This window comes from Aquarana catesbeiana, linkage group LG10 (assembly GCF_042186555.1).
Source record: "Aquarana catesbeiana isolate 2022-GZ linkage group LG10, ASM4218655v1, whole genome shotgun sequence".
Taxonomy (NCBI): Eukaryota; Metazoa; Chordata; class Amphibia; order Anura; family Ranidae; genus Aquarana; species Aquarana catesbeiana.
The window spans coordinates 260242724-260253761 of NC_133333.1; the positions used below are offsets into that span (position 1 = coordinate 260242724).

General features: G+C 49.4%; 1 protein-coding gene across 1 annotated transcript in view; it reads right to left on the reverse strand.

Annotated features, from left to right (window-relative positions):
• Positions 1-273: 273 nt before the first annotated feature.
• Positions 274-11038, reverse strand: part of LRRC47 (leucine rich repeat containing 47) — a 106170-nt gene continuing 95405 nt past the window's right edge. Inside the window, exons 5-6 of the transcript XR_012236419.1 lie at positions 8585-8680; positions 274-760 (exon numbers count right to left, since the gene is read on the reverse strand). The gene's annotated coding sequence lies outside the window, so the exon portion shown is untranslated. The remainder of the gene's footprint in view (positions 761-8584; positions 8681-11038) is intronic.

Here is an 11038-nt window from a genome sequence, read left to right on the forward strand (position 1 = left end):
CTCCTGCAAGCTGCATCTTTGGAGCGGTGTATTCACCGCTCCTGCCCATTGAAATCAATGGGACAGCGCGGCTATACCGCGGCAATACCGTGACTATAGCCGCGCTATACGAGCGGTTTTAACCCTTTTTCGGCCACCAGCGGGGGTTAAAACCGCACCGCTAGCGGCCAAAATCCGCGGTAAAGCAGCGCTAAAAATAGCGCTGTTTTACCACCGACGTCCCCTACCGCCCCAGTGTGAAAGCAGCCTAATAACATCACCAAGAAATCCCCATTTCTGAGCTGGCAGTTTATTTTGGCTGATATCACAAACAATGGCGGCGATATTTCATATCTCTACACCAGGAAAAGGCCAACAAAACATCCAACATAGAAAAAAAGAAATAATGAGAATAAAAAGAAATGAGGTTTCCTTGTGTATCTCTAGAAATACGAAAACGCTGGAAATGGCGGAGAAATTCGGAGTTTCCTGTAGAGACGGAAATCGTTCATTTCACTCCCAGCGACCCCTCCGCGTCCGATTGTCATTCTTATCTGACAATGGAAGGATGTGATTGGTTGCTGGAGGAGAAGACATTTCATACTAAGGAAGGAGCACAAAGGAGGAAGCGCTGAGGTTCAGGTCGGTCTTGGATGGGTACCGGACCTTCAGGTTGTCCTCCATGTCGGTGATGCCCACTTGTTCCAGCACCAGCTGGGGGCGCTCCGGGGGGTCCGAGTCCTCCGGATGTTCTGTATCCGACTTCCATCATTTATTTATTCTGTGTATAGGAAGAAAACACACCACAGAGATCATCATTATTATAAGAAAATACATTGTAACACTAAAAGAAGAAATCTTCATAAGACAAATTCCAGACACATCCTCTGTATACAAAGCGGAGATACAACCCCTTACTGACCCGGCTTGTCTGACACTTTATGTTTACAAGTTTAAATCTGTATTTTATACTAGAAAATGACTTATAAACCCCCCAAACATCATACATTTATTTTTATTTTTTAGCACAGACCCTATGGAATAAAATGGCGATTGTTGCAATTTTGTGTCACACAGTATTTGCCCAGCAACTTTTCAAAGGCAATTGTTTTGGGAAAAAAAAAACACACAAAATAGATTTTTTTTTGTATACTATAAAAGATGAGGTTACGCCGAGTAAATAGATACCCAACATGTCACTTTAAAATTGTGCACACTTGTGGAATGGCGAGAAACTACAGTACTTAAAAAAAAAAAAAAAATTGACACTTAAAACGCCTTTACAGGTTACCTGTTTTGAGTTACAGACAGAGGAGGTCTAGTGATAGAATTGTTGCTCTCGCTCCGATGTTGGCTGCATACCTTACATATGCGCTCACTTCTGCATCCAAGCATGATGATCGGGCACTTTACTTTTTTTTTTTTTTTCTTATATGTATTTTATTATTTTTATCTATTTTACCTTTTAATTTTTACACTACCCCTTTAATTTTTTTATTAATTTTTTTATCACTTTTATTCCCATTACATGTCATGTAATAAAATGGCAGAATTTATTGAACAGAGTCGTCTAAAATTTTAGTTGGTCTACCTGACCGTGGTTTGGTTTCCACAGAGCCCCTCATTTTCCACTTCTGGATTAGAGTTTGAACACTGCTGATTGGTATTCTCAATTCCTTGGATATAATTTTATATCCCTTTCCTGTTTTATACAGTTCAACTACCTTTTCCCGCAGATCCTTTGACAATTATTTTGCTTTCCCCATGACTCAGAATCCAGAAACGTCAGTGCAGTACTGGATGGAAGATGCAAGGGTCTGTCAGGAGTCCAGAAACCCATTGACCTTTTATACACACACACTAATTACAAGCAGACAGATCACAGGTGAGGAGGGTTCCCTTTAATAGCCATTCAAACCCCTTTGTGTCAACTTGTGTGTATGTTATCAGGCCCAAATCACCGGGGTATGTAAACTTTTGATCAGGGTCATTTGGGTAGTTTCTGTTGTGATTAGGATATTAAAATAGTAAACACAGTTGAATGATAATAAATGGCTTTAGACAAACACTAACCATGAGTGAGAGAAAAGTTTTTGTGTTATCATTCATATTCTCTGAAAAATGGCCAAGAAATCATCAATTCTGCCGGGGTATGTAAACTTATGAGCACAACTGTATATTGAACATAAAGAGAAGCCCGGAGTAAAAGAAATATAAGAAATAAGCGAAGGGCGGACACGACAGTGTTAACAGTGGGCATCTGCAAGGAAGTTTTTTGTAAAGAGGAAGGAGATTGGCACAGGGAGATGGGGGAGGAGGTTCATTTAGGAGAGAGTCCCTCCCCAGAGGAGCGAGCTTGCAAGCATGGCCGCAGTGGAGGAGCCGTTTTCTAGGCTGAAGGCCGAGGCAGCATCCAGAGACATCGGATGACTGGAGGAGAGTTTCACAGAGGCGCTTGGTGAGGAGTCCACAGCGGCCGGCACGGGAGTACGCGCGAGCTCGGCGGTCCCGGCCGCCGGCTCGCTTCTCTCCAGACCCCCCCCCACCCACCCTTCCCCCCCAGGGCACAGCGGCAGCATGGGAGACCTATCTGGGCTCCTTCAGCTTCAGCCATACCATACCTTCAGCTTCACGTTTTAGGGGGCGTGGTCAACATCACCTGGTGACCACGCCCCCTAAAATGTCACAATCCCAGCATGCCCAGGGACTGTGACGGCATAAGGGGGCGGGGTCTCCGCCTATATAAGTCACAGCGGAGCCCTCAGAGAGCAGTCCAGCCGGAGAGACCGTCGTGTCAACATCTGGAGAAGAGAAGAGGGAAGAAGACAAGAAGCCCAGAAGTCCGGACCTCCGCTGGCAAAAGAGCGGCATGAAGACAACGGAGGAGCCGGCCGAAGAACTGGAACACCGGGAGAAGAGGCCAGAGAGAGCGGAGAAGAACCAACCGGACGCCGGGAGAAGAGGAACCGGAGGGACCCCCGAAGCCGGAAGAAGACCCCCAAAGCCGGAGGAAGACCCCGGAAGCCGGAGGAAGACCCCCCCACCCGGAGCTGTCTAATAAATTATTTTAAAAACCTGTGTAGTGTGTTTTATTATTGACACTGTTTCCCTAGGTGAATGGGTAGGGGTACCATGTACCCCATACTCATTCACATAGGGTGGGGGCCCGGGATCTGGGGGCCCTCTTATTATAGGGGGGCTCCCGGATTTCGATAAGCCCCCCGCCCACAGACCCCGACAACCAACGGCCAGGGTTGTCGGGAAGAGGCCCTTGTCCTCATCAACATGGGGACAAGGTGCTTTGTGGTGGGGGGGCCCCGCAGGGCGCCCCCCCTCCCCCAAAGCACCTGCCCCCCATGTTGAGGGCATGTGGCCTGGTACGGTTCAGGAGGGGGGGTGCTCGCTCGTCCCCACCATCTTTCCTGACCGGCCGGGGTCATGATGTTTACCCTCCGACAGAGACACGGAACGTCACTTCCTGTACCGAATGTGACGGCTCCGGTCACCGTTTTGGACGAAATATGCATCCCTGCCCTGGCCAGCTTACCCTCGTGTTCCACTGCTACCAGACCAATCTCCGCTCCGCCCGCCAACTTCCGGTTCCAGGTATCGGATCTGGCATCTGGAGCATTTGTGCGAGTACAAGTACTCGTACAAATGTTCGGTATCGGTCCCGATATTAGTATCGGTATCGGGACAACCCTATATATGCCCTTTGATGCAGCGGTGCTTTGGGTTCGGAAGTATGGGCAGGGGGCTCAGATGGCAAAAGCCGACATGGAGTTGGCTTTCCGTTTCCTCCCGGTCCATCCGGATAGCTTTCGTTTGCTAGGATGTCATTGGCAGGAGGAGTTCTATGTGGATCGCTGCCTCTCCATGGGGGGGTTCTATATCCTGCACTTTATTTGAGCAGTTTAGTTCATTTGTAGAATGGGTGGTGCGTGACGTCGTGGGAGTGAATTCGATCATACATTATCTGGACCACTTCCTTTTGCGTGGGCCCAGCCTCGTCGGAAGTCTGCGCGGTATTGTTGGCTACGCTGGAACATGTTGCCGTCAAGTTCGGCATCCCCTTGGCCCCGGAGAAGACGGAGGGTCCAACTACAGTGCTGAGTTTTCTGGGTATTGTCCTGGACTCTGACGCGATGGAGTGTAGGCTTCCGGAGGAGAAACTGAAGGCAATGCAGGCGGAGATTCGGGGGATCATGGGATTGGTGCAGCTGTGGACTCTGCAGTCTTTACTGGGTAAGTTAAACTTTGCGTGTCGCATTCTACCGATGGGGAGGGTGTTTTGCAGACGGCTGATGGCATGTACAGCGGGGGGTGACGTCCCCCAAGCACTATGTGCGCTTGGTGCGGGCACATAGGGAGGATCTCATGGTGTGGCACGCGTTCCTGGCTAATTTCAACGGCAGGGCGCTGTGGACGGCAGGGCTAGTTAGCAACTTCGATTTGGAACTTTACACAGATGCGGCTCGTTTGGGGGGTTTTGGAGCTTTTTTTCAAGGTGAGTGGAGTGCGGGGCCTTGGCCGGAGTCATGGAAGGAAGTGGGACTAGTAAGGAATATGTTGTTGCTGGAATTGTTTCCAGACTTCATTAAGGACAAGCAATGAAGGGTTATCGGCGTTCTAAGCCGTGCAAGGACTCTAGGCGCCCTGTTTCGTTCGAGCTTTTGGGGAGGATAGTGGCCCAGTTAGGGATGACGTGTTCATCACAGTATGAGGTGGTGTTTAAAGCGGCGTTCTTTGGGGCTTTTAGGATTAGAGAGTTACCGTATTTATCGGCGTATAACACGCACAGGAGTATAACACGCACATTCATTTTAAGAGGGAAGTTTCAGGAAAAAATCTTACATTTTAAATAAGGAACTTTGAAGGAAAATAAGGGTCAGTGCCCATCTGCAGCCTCACCAGTGCCATCAATGCAGCCTGATCAATGCCCATGTGCAGCCTCACCATTGCCATCAATGCAGCCTGATCAATGCCCATCTGCAGCCTCACCATTGCAATCAATGCAGCAGCCTCACCAATGCCTTCAATGCAGCAGCCTCACCATTGCCATCAGTGGTGCCTGATCGATGCCCATCTACAGCCTAGAGGGGACAGGGAGGGGTGTGGGACGAGCACAGACAGATTACATACAGTGAGAATCTCCTATGATAGACAGAACAGTGGTCCAATGTTGGCCTAGGAGACGGGACTTCCTATTACAGAGGTCGCCAAGTAAACAGGAGATTCTCACTGTATGTAATCTGACGGCGCTCGTCCTGCCCCCCTCCCTGTCCCCGCCGAGGCAGCTAAAATTAAAGTATTGGCATATAACACGCACACACGATTTGCACCCGATTTTCATGGTGAAAAAGTGAGTGTTATACACCAATAAATACAGTAGTTAGCCTTTCTAAGAAGTCAAAGGGGGCATAGGTGTGGTGGAGGTCAGCTGTGGCGTGGATAGGTTGTCCATATTGGAGCGCAGATCTAAAACAGACCAGCGGGGCAATTGAAGGACGGTGCAGGTTTTCTCACTGCCCGGTTCGCCCTTGTGCCCAGTAGAATTGGTAAGGGGGTTCCTCGAGATACGCCCGGAAGCAGCGGGGTCCTTACTGATGCACCGGGAAGGTATTTCCTTGTCCCGGTTTCAATTCATTGCAGTTTTTCGTAAATGTTTGGAGGCTTTGGGTTATCAAAAATTTTCTTCTCACTGGTTTCGCATCGGGGCGGCTACAGAGGCAGTTAGATGGGGGTTGGATGAAGCCGCGGTAAAACGAATTGGGAGATGGGAATCGCGGAGGTTCAAATCGTATGTTCGCCCCCACTTGTTACCTGTTTAAACAGGGTAAGGGTAGGTGGGATATATGGTGTATGGATATATCACGTTTTAGGGAATATTTGCTGTTATGGGGTGTTTTGTTTTCTTTCTTCTCTTTCAGGAAGGACCCAGGGCCTGGTCTGGATAGTAGGCCATTCATATGTTGTTGGGAGGCAATTGGGAATTTCCAGACAGGAAGCCTGTATTAGGTGGTTGGGGGTGCAAAGCATCCCTTGGGGTAGGACAGTTCCAGAAGTGCACAGATTTTGGATAGGCCGCCTGATGTTTTAGGGTTGCACATGGGTGGTAACGACTTGGGGATCAGGTCAATGTTGGACTTGGTGCATGATATCAAGTTCGACTTCTGGCGACTCCGCGTGGCCTTTCAGAAAATGCCGATAGTGTGGTCTGACATTGTAGTGCGGACCACTTGGCGGTTGGCTAGGTCAGTGGAGACGATTAATAGGACCAGGAAGAAGGTGAACAGGGAGGTTAGTAGATTTGTGGTTAGGAATGGGGGGTTGGCAATTAGACACCTGGATCTGGAAGTGGATACCTGGCGGTATCTGCGAAGGGACGGAGTACACCTGAATGGTGTGGGGATCCACCTGTGGGCTCTGGGTTTACAGGATGGGATCCAGAGAGTGTTGAGGGTGTGGCAGGGCACACAAGGGTAAGGTTTTCCCCTGGTGTGTGCTGTGGCGGGGTGTTGGTCTTTGCTGGTGAAGGAAGAAGCCCTGGATATGGAAGAGTTCGGGGCCCATCGGTGGTATGGGTCCCGTTGGTGGTATTCCAGGTAATGGTGGTTTAGCTGGAATTCTGTTAACGGGGGGCATTGCGGTCAGTGTTTTGTGGTCTCCTGAGCTAGTTTGTCAGCTGAAGGCCTAGTTCAGTTTATGGTACCGCAGTGCCAGAGTGGAGAGCGGCAAGATTGGGGTTTTTTTTTTTCCTGGAAAGACCAACTGATGGGGGCGGCTCTAACAGATGTTTATACAGTTAATGTTCATTTTATTTGAGTGTTAATAAAATGGCTGCTACGGCCAAGATTTACTCCAGCTTGGTGTGGTCTCAGTTTATGGGTAGAGGTATGGGGGAAGTAGTAGCTGGGGGGTTGGTCTGGCAGTAGAGAGGTAACATCTGTTATACAATAGTCATGTGCAGCCCCTGTGTGAAGTCAGGGGCCACGTCTGAGGGCCCCTCTAGCTCATAGGTTTGACAACCGCTGGTATAAAAGGGATGAGAGCTCCACAGGTTCCTGTGAATGTTCATCTTACCAGGTCACATGATATATTCAACGTGTTTCGGGGGGGCTCACAGCTCCCTCTTCATCAGAGCAAAAACAATAACAATTTTATAGATTTTCCTGTTTATTTTGTGCCTCGGCCCTGATGATAGGTGGGGAGTTATGAGCCCCTGAAATACATTGGAGATATCCTGTGACATATTGCCAAGATAAAACACTGGCTTGGTGGTTAGCGCTTACGCCTTGCAGCACTGGGGTCATCAGTTCAACTGACCAGGAGATTTACTTTCTGCTATAAGACCCCTTTCACACGGAGGCATTTTTCAGGCGTTACAGCGCTAAAAATAGCGCCTGAAAAAAGCCTCAGCTGCAAACCCAGTGTGAAAGACCGAGTGCTTTCACATGGGGGGGGGGGGGGGGCGCTGCGCTGCGCTGGCGGGGCGTCACAAAAAGTCCTGCCAGCAGCTTCTTTGCAGCGGTGGAGGAGGGGTGAATATACCTCCTGCCCATTGAAAACAAACAATGGGGCAGCACTGCTATACCGCCGGCAAAATGCCGCTGCAGTGGCATTTTTGCGGGCGAATTTAACACCTTTTCGGCCACTAGCGGGTGGGGAGGGGGGTTGGGGGGGTGTTAAGACCGCCCCCGCTAGTGGCCGAATAGCGCCGCCCGGGGGGGGGGCTCAGTGTGAAAGGGGTCTCAAACATCCAAAAAATAAATAAATAAATTGAAATTTCTTCATCAATTTAGGCCAATATTTATTCTGCTACAAAAAAAAAAAAAAAATCTCAAAAAGTGTATAATAATTGGTTTGTGCAAAAGTTATTGCGTCTACAAACTACGGGATATTTTAGTTACTAGTAATGGCGGCGATCAGCGACTTATAGCCGGACTGTGATATTGTGGCGGGCAAATCGGACAATGACACTTGGTGGAAACCAGTGACACTAATACAGTGATCAGTGCTAAAAATATGCACTGTCACTGTACTAAAAACTTTGGCAGGGAAGGGGTATACATCAGGGACGATCAAAGGGTTAAATGTGTGCCTAGCCAGTGTTTGTGTACTGTGGGGGAGGCACTTTACTAGGGGCAAGACATAGATCCACGTCTCTGCTTTGCAGGAACACAGGATGCCTTCCCTACTGGCAGGGCGGTGATCTGCCTTGTTTACATAGACCGCCGTTCTCCCTCCGCACCGAAGCATTAGCGGGTACCTACTGATTGGCTCTCACTGCACAATCACAGCGCATTCGCGCCCCCTACCTGGAAGTGCAGGATCACGTGTGTGTGTGTGTATATATATATCACACACACAGACAGACAGTTTAGATGGATGAATGGCCTCTTTACCTTCCATCTACATATTATATGGGGGTGGGGGAGCGGCTGCACACATTGTATACAGTCCTTAATGTCCCATCATTATAAAAGTTCTGATCTGGAGTCCGATGCACCGACACCTCCAGGAATGTATATACAATGCAGGCTTTATCTAGTGGGGTCCAAATGGCCCCAACCGTCCAAACAAACCAATGGAGACGGGCACTTACCTCAATCAGAGCCTCCATGACATCTTCACAGGTCTGCAGACTTCTGCCGCTGGTCACCTCCAACAAGAGGACCTGGGGGGGGGGGGATTTGATGATCTGTGGAAGAAGAACGGTTGTCATTGTAATCCAATTGTGTTCTACAGGAGGTCAGTGTACCTTTAAAACCCAAATCCAACCAATGGCTTTTAGTTCAGGATAGAGTGGGGGAGGGTACTAGAACCTATATATATATATTGTTTAAACTATTCTTATAGAGCTATTATTTGTATAATACCCTATATGGCCAAAAGTATGTGAACCAACACCCCCTCTTTCCTCCTACAATGAAGGGGTTCAGGTGTCTCCAATGAAGGGTCCTGGTAATAGTCCATCCTTCATTGTAGACCAATGAATCTCAACCACCAGGCGATGGTCCACCACCGGGCTGCAGCCTCCCCTCTCCTGGGGCTTCCAGGCAGCTGAAGATCCCTTAATCTCCTGCATGGTCTCCCAGCTTGCGAAGTGTCCCCCAATCTTCTATAGTGACCTCCAAGGCCCCCTGAGAGCCCCCAGCCTCACCCTTTCACAGTGTCCCCCCAGTCGCCTTAAAAAAAACCCATCCAGAGTCTTCCAGCATTTCAATACAGGTTTTCCATCCCCATATACTTTTATTGTACCAGTATAAACTTTATCCTCTACTGTTGGGGCATGGAAGGTTCTGGAATCATTTACTGGGCCCTGGTCCCAAAAAAAGTTGAGTACTCCTAGTTTAGACAATGGTGCTCTTCCAACCTCGTGGTAACAAGATACAAAGCCAGATCCATAAAGACATGGTGTCACCAGTTTGGTGTGGAGGAACTCAAGTGTCCTGCACAGAGCCCTGACCTCATCCCTACTGATCATCTTTGGGATGAATTGGAACTCAGACAGTGAGCCAGGTCTTCTCATCCAACATCAGTGCCTGACCTCACAAATTCCCAAAGATACCCGCCAAAATTTTGCAGAAGAGAGGAGGAACACTGGAGCCCTAACATCAACTCTAAGGAACACCTTTGGGATGAATTGGAATGCCAATGGTGAGTCAGGTCTTCTCATCCAACATCAGTGCGGTCCTTGGCTCATGTCCTTGGCTCATGATTAAAAACTCAAACAATATTAGTAATGCGGTCATTTCACACCAATACACTATATGGCCCAAAGGATGTTGACATCCCTCCAGATTAGAGAGTCAAGTTATCTCCAGTGAAGGTCCTGATAATCCTCCATCATACAAAGACATTGAAGACAATTGTCCTCCTCCAACCTCCAACCTTGTAGTAACAGTTTGGTGAAGACCAGTGGCAGCTGGTGGTATATTTCAGGCCGGTCACCAGCCACCCCCCCCCCCCCTTACCCCCAGGCAGCGTTCCCCCACCCCTGTATTTCCTCCGGCAGGCTTCATGTTTCCTCCCTCCTCCTCGCCGTGGTCCAATAGGATCGCTTGTCGTTTTGGCCAATCGGGAAACGTGTCTCACGACCTGCTTCCCGATTGGCAGGGAGAAGATTGAGTGTGAAAATAGCAAATATTTATGCGATATTTTCACACAACTGGGCGGGCTCTAATCACATACTTCAAAAAAAAACAAAAACAAAAAACAAAAAAACACAGACAACCCCCCCAATGGAATCCATGCATTCGGCACTACAAATGTAGATTAGGGGGCCGGACGCATGGATAGAAGGGCGGCGCCCCCTAATGGATGGGCCCCCCTGGTGAAGACCCTTTTCTGCCCCCCCCCCGTGTACAAAGCCAGCTCCATAAAGACATGACTGTTCCCCCCCCCCCCCCATGTACAAAGCCAGCTCCATAAACACATGACTGTGCCCCCCCCCAGTGTACAAAGCCAGCTCCATAAAGACATGACTGTGCCCCCCCCCCGTGTACAAAGCCAGTCCCATAAAGACATGACTGTGCCCCCCCCGTGTACAAAGCCAGTCCCATAAAGTCATAACTTTGCCCCCCCCCCCCGTGTACAAAGCCAGCTCCATAAAGACATGACTGTGCCCCCCCCCAGTGTACAAAGCCAGCTCCATAAAGACATGACTGTGCCCCCCCCCCCCGTGTACAAAGCCAGCTCCATAAAGACATGACTGTGCACCCCCCCCCCCCCCGTGTACAAAGCCAGCTCCATAAAGACATGACTGTGCCCCCCCCCCAGTGTACAAAGCCAGCTCCATAAAGACATGACTGTGCCCCCCCCCAGTGTACAAAGCCAGCACCATAAAGTCATAACTTTGCCCCCCCCCCCCGTGTACAAAGCCAGCTCCATAAAGACATGACTGTGCCCCCCCCCAGTGTACAAAGCCAGCACCATAAAGTCATAACTTTGCCCCCCCCCCCCGTGTACAAAGCCAGCTCCATAAAGACATGACTGTGCCCCCCCCCCCCGTGTACAAAGCCAGCTCCATAAAGACATGACTGTGGCCCCCCCGTGT